Genomic DNA, 8,323 nt, shown 5'->3' with positions numbered 1-8,323 from the left:
ACTTACACTATTCCTCTTCTTGAAATTGACACATCGGAGGAAAGCATGGCCGCCGCAGCTGTTAGTTTTCATGACTTCCAGCACACATTTATTTCGCAGTGTGTAAAATGTTTTTGTGAAACTGACACATCTCCTACAAGTTTGCATGAGCCTGAGGAGAGACTTTGATGCGCGGTAGCCCGTCTATAAGAGTTTAGTGTTTCATAACGGCGTTTATGTCTGACTCAACCTACGTGGGCTTTACTATCCACGTAGTCGACTCGTTTGACCCCGTCTCTCCGATCCCAGCAGCGGTGCCAGAAACAACTTTTATTCACGTCTCAAATGTTTCTTTTTGGTAGTAAGGCACCTCGTTACATCACGGCTGCCCTTTTATTTCAGGTGAACTTGTATTCCACGCGTAGATTCCTGCTGAGTTTCGTACATTTCCTGTCTGGACAGCAGAGGTCACGTGTCGCTAAATTACAACGATTAGCAGCCTGCTGCTCTCAATGCTCTTGAGATTTTGGGTGAATTTGCCATTTCTTCTTAGATTTCTCATTTGTTGCGCCCAGCTGATTGAATATCTTACCCATTTAAATGTCACAGTAAATGACTAAAAATGTTCACATATGGGAAACTGGATTAAAAAATAAATGTTTATCATAATGAGTGCTGATGAATCCAATCAAGCTTGTTGAGCTCCAAGAATTCCGTTAGAAAAATTCGGCTGAGGAACAAAGAAAAACGATAATTTCCTACATGAGAAAGTTTTTCTTATGACGGCAAATATTTCAAACGCGCGTAACGTAAGGTTGGATCACTGCTTGAGTCGCGTTGTGTTCAAGACCGCTGCACGTTGCTGACAGTCGTCACATGGGCTCGGGTCCAAGCTGCTGAGGAGAAACGTCTGCCGTTTCGAGCGACCTCGGCGTTTCCTCTTCTGTTAACTGCCGGCTGGTCTTTATTGTACAGCCTGAACGTCGATGGTTTACATGCTAAATACTGTATATGTTGTGTACGTGTCCCGTGGTGCATGGCTGGGTTTAAAGGCTTGTCTGTGATGGAGGCCGTTTATCCCGTTTGTGCTCGTCACGTCAGAGCAGCTTTTATTTTAATTTCCCAGGATGCAACTGTGAACTGCATTGAGTGCATTTTCTTCTATAATAAATAAATTGTTCTATAAATCTTAGAATAACCACGGTCTGATGTCTTTCACCCAACACCTTCAGCTCACGAGTGAGCTGCTTAATTTCTTATATTCCTTTTAACAGCTGTTCCTGCTGTCGCAGGAAGAGATTTGTGTACAGCTTGATGGAAGATTCAATAAGTGTACATTTAAATGAGTTCATGAAAAGCTTATATCAGTATTAATTACATTTATGTATGCTTTATATATAACACTAAAATACAGCCACACACTACAACAGACTTAAGTGGATTTAGCTGTTCGGTGATTCTCTATTGAGTATAAAACAAAATTAGATTACTGTAGAGTATTAGGAGTAACATTCTCCAGAGCTGATTCAACTCTTAGGGATGCACAGAAGGCAGGTTTAAAAAAAAAAAAAAAAAAAAGATGGATCTAAAGCATCCCACAATGAAACTATTCGTTTGTGAGGAAATTCCACTGTCTGCAGAAACAGGTTCATTTAGCCAATTACTGGGGGGGGGGTCTGAAAACCTTTCCTCTAGCTCATTCTTCATTCACACGATTACTTCTCTCAGTACTTGGTTGAGGGAGTTCGTGTCAGTATTACCCGGTCCCTTGTTTTTTGGTTGGTCTCGCAGGTTCCTGGGACATTTGATGGGAGAGGCAGGGATCTGGGTCTAAAGGAGTGTCTCCTTCCAGGTATCCACAAATGGAGGTGCTGGTGGAGGCTGCTTTTCTCCTCCATCCATGTGTCCAGATCTAGATGTCTCTAGATTAAGAGGTTTTGTATTTAGAGACCATTCTTGGCCGGTGGCGCCTGTAGATCCATTGGATGAAAGTTTGAGGCGGGATCGCCGTGTTCCTCCTGACTCCAGGATTTCATCGCCGTTTTTTTTTTTGTTGAAGCCCAAACTGCCGGAATGGAGAGAATCCAGCCAGATTACGAGTGAGCTGTCGGGTCTTTTTATAGACCGAATGTGGAGGACTGTTCACGTCTGTAAAGCTGTTTATGTAACAGCAGCCCGTCCCAACGGAAAGCCTCACTCTGGAGCGTGTGTCGAGGTGGAATCCTGGTTATAAATCAGTTGTAAAGAGGAGCGGACACGTCAGCGGACTTCATAGAATCTTTATATACATGATAATTAGTCACCAGTTACAATACACTTATTTATATACTACCAGAACACAGATAATACAGGTACAATGTGTGTTTACAGTTTTGTTTTTTTTCTTTTTGAACCTAACCTGCTTGTTAAAGAGTCAATCATAGGGTTTGTCTTCTAAGCTGTGGACAAGAAGGACGGACAGTGCTGCTGATTAGGACCAATCACAGCCCTTGGTGAACCCCCCCCCATGCACCTGAGCCTAAATTTAAATAGGACCCAGGTGGAGCTCAGCCCCTTTCAAATGTACACAAACTGCTGAAGGATGCCGCTGCAACTGAAATGTCCTGCCTCCTTTATCTCAAAACCCTTTTTAAAGAAGAAAGCCTCACATTCACTTCCCCACAAAGGACCAGCCTGGCTTCAGAATCTGAACCGAGGGAGGTCGGATGTGGTGGACAAGGGAACGTTAAACTGATGCATGCTCTGGACCCTTCAAGTATGGCTGACAGAACTGCTATGAGGTTGCGTCCTTCAGCAGAAGACAAACCCTCGAAGAGGCTTTCAATACGACGGCATTATTGCTTACGGAGAAAAAGAAAAAAGCTTCGTGTGTACAGAGACACGGTGCAGATTCATGGGGGGGGGCTATAGCCGGTGATTACAGGAGCTGGGATGGAAAACATCCCACTCAACGCACCTGTAGTGCAAACAGTGATGGGGGGGTCACAAAAGAACTAATGAAACGTTTTATTGCTCATACTGTGACGACTTCTACCAAACTGAAATATGATAAATAACACAAAGTCTTTTATAACGTTTTGGTGAAAGCGACCATTCTGAGCTCTAACGGCCGGCCTCTCCATCCTCACCGACGACGAAGGCCTGCCGTGAAACGACTTGGGTGAGTTGAACAAGTCGACAGTGATTCACGGTGGGGGGGGGGGGACTACTACTGCACTGCACAGGCGCTCCGGTCCAGAGGCGCCGCATTCACAAAAATACAACAACAAATTTATTAAACCGTTATAACGAGGATGCATCTTTGCTGTCAGAAGTCTTGTTATAATGACAGAGCACAAGAAGCAGCAGCACATTAGCATGTCGCTGAAAACATGAATGAATTCGATTTGATCCACCGGCCCCACATTTATTGAACACGATTGGATAGGTAGACGTGAAATTTGCAGAAGAAAATTCTGATTCCTCTTAGGATGAATGATAGTTTTTTCTGCTCATTCCGGCACCAGATTCTGGGATTCTTCCACAGCGTATGTTATTTTTCTTTTCAATTAGCCTCAGCGCTATCTTTTGTGGTAGAGTTGACCCACAGTCAGCGCTGTGTGGATGGAACATGCTGGCAAGTAACTTTTGGAGCAGAGGGTACGCTGACGTCACCGTGGTTACACCTACTGAGTTGGCAGCATCACTGGCCCATGCCAAATGCCAAGGAAACCCAGAACACTGCTGTGCAATTTAATGTGCAAATGCTTGCAGCAAGATATGGCGCTGTGGCCGAGCATTTTGTGATCAGCAAATCCTCCTTGATGACATTTATCGAGGGGCTCAGAGTAATAAACCTGTTTTAATGGTGTAGGATAGAAATTAGAAGCTGGATCTGTGTGACCAAAGGGGTCTAGAGTGTCGTCAATTAAAAAAAACCAAAAAAACTTCCCTGTCCTCCAATGTGATCGAGGGGAACTGTCAAACATGCTGTCCGTGCCTCTTGCGTCTCCACCAACCACCTTTAATTGAATGAAATAATAGTTTATCTCTGAGTTTCGTAGCCACGTCACAGGATGCTTCAGAAAGAACGACACTGACATGAATGCATGCCCTCTATAAAGAGTGTTTGCATCGCTTTCACAATTTATAGCGCGACAGATTCCACATGAATGCATAAAAACAACTGTCATTATAACAAGACTGAAAAACCACCTCGGTGTGAAAGCTCTGCTTCACTTCTGTTTCCTGTCCTGACGGATCTCATCTAAAGACTCCGTCCACAGAGCCGCTCCGTTCTCTCCCGTGTTCCTCAGCTCGAATCCCACCACGGGAATCATCCGACGCCTGCAAAGTCAGACTGACAACCCAATCAGACTCTGATTGGCAAAACATGAAGTCCAGATAAAACATTAAACTGATGTATTTTAAGCTGATAGTTAAGATTTCTTAATGCATTTGCCCCAGATTAACCCCCCCCCCCCCCCCCAGGAAAGCTTTAATGATTTGTGATTTGCTGTTCCTTTATGCACTTGAGCAGAAACGGGGTTCATAACATCCAAAGTTCCAAAGACTTGACTATGTTTAATCAATACGGGACCCAACAGTCTGGCTTTGAGGAGCATGGATTCAAACCACCGTTTTACAACACAGTATTTTATGTACACTCCTCCAACACTTGCGCAGCACATAATCAGTACTCCAAAAATAAATAAATATATATATATATGCATCCATGTCTAAGTGAATGCTTAAAACGAGTGTGAAATCTAATATTTTCTAATGTGTCCCATCCTATTGGGATCTCAAGCGGCGCTTCTGGTGATGCTTCCCCACAGGGATCCAGTGGCTTTGTTTTGTGGACAGTACATTCCTCGTAGATAGACCCCCTGGAAGGAGCATTCTCCCAGATAAGAACAGCGCATCACCGTCTCTGAGGTACATTCTGCTCCACGGATGGCGCGATGCGTTATACCGACTGGTGGGTCCGCAGGATGCTTTCAATAGAGTCACCCAAACGAGCCCCATTCAAGAGCAAGGGTGACTCAAGCAAGGGTGACATGATGGCGTCTCTGTCAAGGACACAACCAGTGGCTATTATCCACCTCTCTGGGGGGGGGGTTAGCAGAGCCTGGTCATTACTAACATCCTGACATCTGGACTGCATAAACTACAAATAGGATTACAAATGCTAAAATATTGTGGGAATAGAAGAGAATAATTGATGTGATAAGAGAGTCGGCGAGGGTGAGGGCAAAGGTCTACAAGACAGTGGTGGACGGCTTAGAGACAGGAGGCGGAGCTAGAAGTGGAGGAGATGAAGATGCTGAGGTTCTCCTTGGGAGTGACCAGGTTGGGTCGGATTAGAAACGAGACAATAAGAGGGACAGTGAAGGTGAGACGTTTTGGAGACAAGGTCAGAGAGACCAGACTTTGATGGACAAGCCGAAAGTACAGCAGTAGTAGTAAAACGGAATAATTTTCTGACTGTGTCCATGAGGCTGTAGTTTATTAGTAGTGTTTGCTTTACTTTTCCAGACCCCAAAAGCACAAGATGGAGTTCAGAAGAATCAATGACATTGCTGATTAATCAGTGATTGTTTGTTTGGGTAAGCGTGACCTACAAACATTTGCATCGTTTTCCAGTCAGTAACTTTTCGCTTGGAACTTCTGTCTTTTTGCACTATTTCCTCAGGACTGATGTTCATAAATCATCTCTGACTCCTAAAGCTAACGCTGATTACCCAGCAACCCACAATAAAATGTGCTAGCGACAGTTGTCATCTCTGCCCTAAATGGAATCAGCAAGCTGCGTCTCTTCAATGTCCAACATCTCACACTCCATGTGTGCACGATGGACGGCACGGCAGCGGCGCGCTTATAAAAGAGTTAGTTATCATAAATAAATAAAAATGTAGCTTCTTGAAGTTTAAGTTTGCTAAAAGGAACGGGGACACTGTTGGTTAAACATCATAACCCTTGGGTACACGGGACGGGGTTTACCTATGATGTCATCGTTTCACAGTAAGTGAGCAGTATAATTGGATAGTAGTCATTGTGCGTGGTTACATAATGATAATGCTATATTGTGCATATTTAAAAACAAAGTCACTTATTATTTAAAGCAGTATTTTCTGCAGATCGGTCCCATGAGTTTAGCTGGGTATGGCTGCCATTACATATATTACATCAGTAATAGGATTGTTATTTGATGTGTATACATATAGGTGCTCGTTAGTTGGTTAATATGAATAGAGTAAATAGGAACACAGCGGATTACCATATTTGTTGTCTGATATATGAAACCAATGAATGCAAATGGTAGTCTAGCTTTGATGCCTGTCTTCAGACGATAGGCGTGAGTGCAGTCTTACGGACGGTGGCGTAAAGACTCAGATTGAATATATCTATTGTTTGCCAGGGGAAAGATTACCATCAGCATTTACGCGGAAGAGAGGGACAGTCCATTGATCGGACGTCCAATGATCAGCGTGTGGATGAGACTCGCAGCTGGACTGGGATGATGGGATGTTTGCTGTGAAGCACACACACACACACACACACAGATTGTCTGTGTGAACCTGGAAGGGGGCTTCAGGAGCGATGCTCATTCACACGCTTCATTTAAAGTTTGATACAACTATCACGTCTGTATTCTAAATTTGAAGCTGCCTTACAACCACCAGCTAGTTATCTTAGCGAACTGCTTTAAAATGTGTTTCACAATATCCCGTTTGATTATTGACCGATGTTTATAGGTGGGAACCCATACCTGTCAACTAATACGGTTTCCCCATATTTTCGTACAGGAAAATAGGATTTTTGACCAGTACGGCGTACTGTGGAAATTAGTACGGGGAAATATTTAAATAAGGGAAAATGTCTAATAAAGCAGGGATTCTGAAAATACTGGGGCAAAATGATAAACGAAGCCGCGAAAGGAAATGTTATTGAATCTATTCGCAGTTAGCAGACAAACTTCTCACTTTACACGTCCGTTGTGGTCGGCAACCTTTAAAACCTCATTTACGCATTCAAAAATCAGTTTAAAATACACATCAACTCTGATTCACTTTTCATGGTTGGTGTATAAATACACCAATAACAATTTAGAACCTTTTGATGATGATCCAGATCAACATCTGGACGGTGTAAATCCAGTTATGAGGGGAATGAGCCGCTTGGCGGAGGTCTGTGCTCGGAGTGCTTTTCTAGGTGTTTAACCTTTAGACGGAGTCAGGCTAGCCTCCTGCCCTGTGTCCAACTTAATGCTAAGCTAAGCTAATGAGTCTAATCCTATCTCATCTACCTCTTGGTTAGAAAGCAATTCATCAGACTTCCCAAAATGTTGGAGTCTTTAAGTGGCACAGAGTCATGTATGACAGGAAGTACGAGTCAGACTCATTGTGATGATGATGATGATGATAAGGTGGATTTAGTAAATAGAGGATATGTGTGAGAAGGAAGTAGGTCTTTGTGAGATAACGAAGGCATGTGCTCTGCAGCTTTCAACTGTCTGGGCCCATTTTTAATTGGTGTGCAAGTAGCAATCATTTTTATTAAAATAATATAAACACATCTTCAAGAATACTTGCAACAACTATGTCTAAAATACTTTTAAATACAACCTCCCACCATTAAAAAAAACAAACAAACAAACCCAAAAGATAATATCCAGTGGGTGCATCCCCATCTGGAATTCTGGACTGCTTGTTGCATTCATTCAGGTACGGACTGCTAATCTTTGATAATCCTGCATTAAGTGCTTTTATCTGTAGATTAATTGTCACTGGATAATGGCTTAGTCGTAGGAAAAAGACCAACGGCAGAGATCCAGAGACATCTGGTTCTCTATGAATGAGGTTCTTCGAGCAGGATTGAGGGGAAAGGCTTATGCCGAGGCACACTGGGCTGTCGGACCTTAAATTAATGCTGGGTCGCTCAACGATCTCGACAGCAAGGTAAAAGTGACGCGTCATCTCAAACTGCAACCACACCAGACAGAAAATCTGGTAAAGGAAGGACAAAGGATGAAGCCGACTCATCTGACTGCTACGTGTTTTCTCCTTAGAAGATACACATAATTGTTCAATCGCCATATTGTATATTAGGTTTACTCAATGCTACAGATAAAAAAACAAAATAAATCCTACTTAAATTAAATAAAAGTTTTACCTTTATTAACACCCTCTGCAGAATGTGTTCCTGCCCTTATTGACAAGCATCCCTTTTTTCTTGCTGAACTTAACCCCACTACGGTGGGCTCTGAAGCAGATGGCGGCAGGATGTAAAAAGTTCCAGAGCTGGAGGCCTTTGTCTGTGAGGAATGGGCTAAGATTCCCCAGGAATGCTGCTAGAAGCTGAT

This window comes from Brachionichthys hirsutus, chromosome 10 (assembly GCF_040956055.1).
Source record: "Brachionichthys hirsutus isolate HB-005 chromosome 10, CSIRO-AGI_Bhir_v1, whole genome shotgun sequence".
Taxonomy (NCBI): Eukaryota; Metazoa; Chordata; class Actinopteri; order Lophiiformes; family Brachionichthyidae; genus Brachionichthys; species Brachionichthys hirsutus.
The sequence above is the reverse complement of the archived record's forward strand: the minus strand, read 5'-3'. Positions refer to the sequence as shown.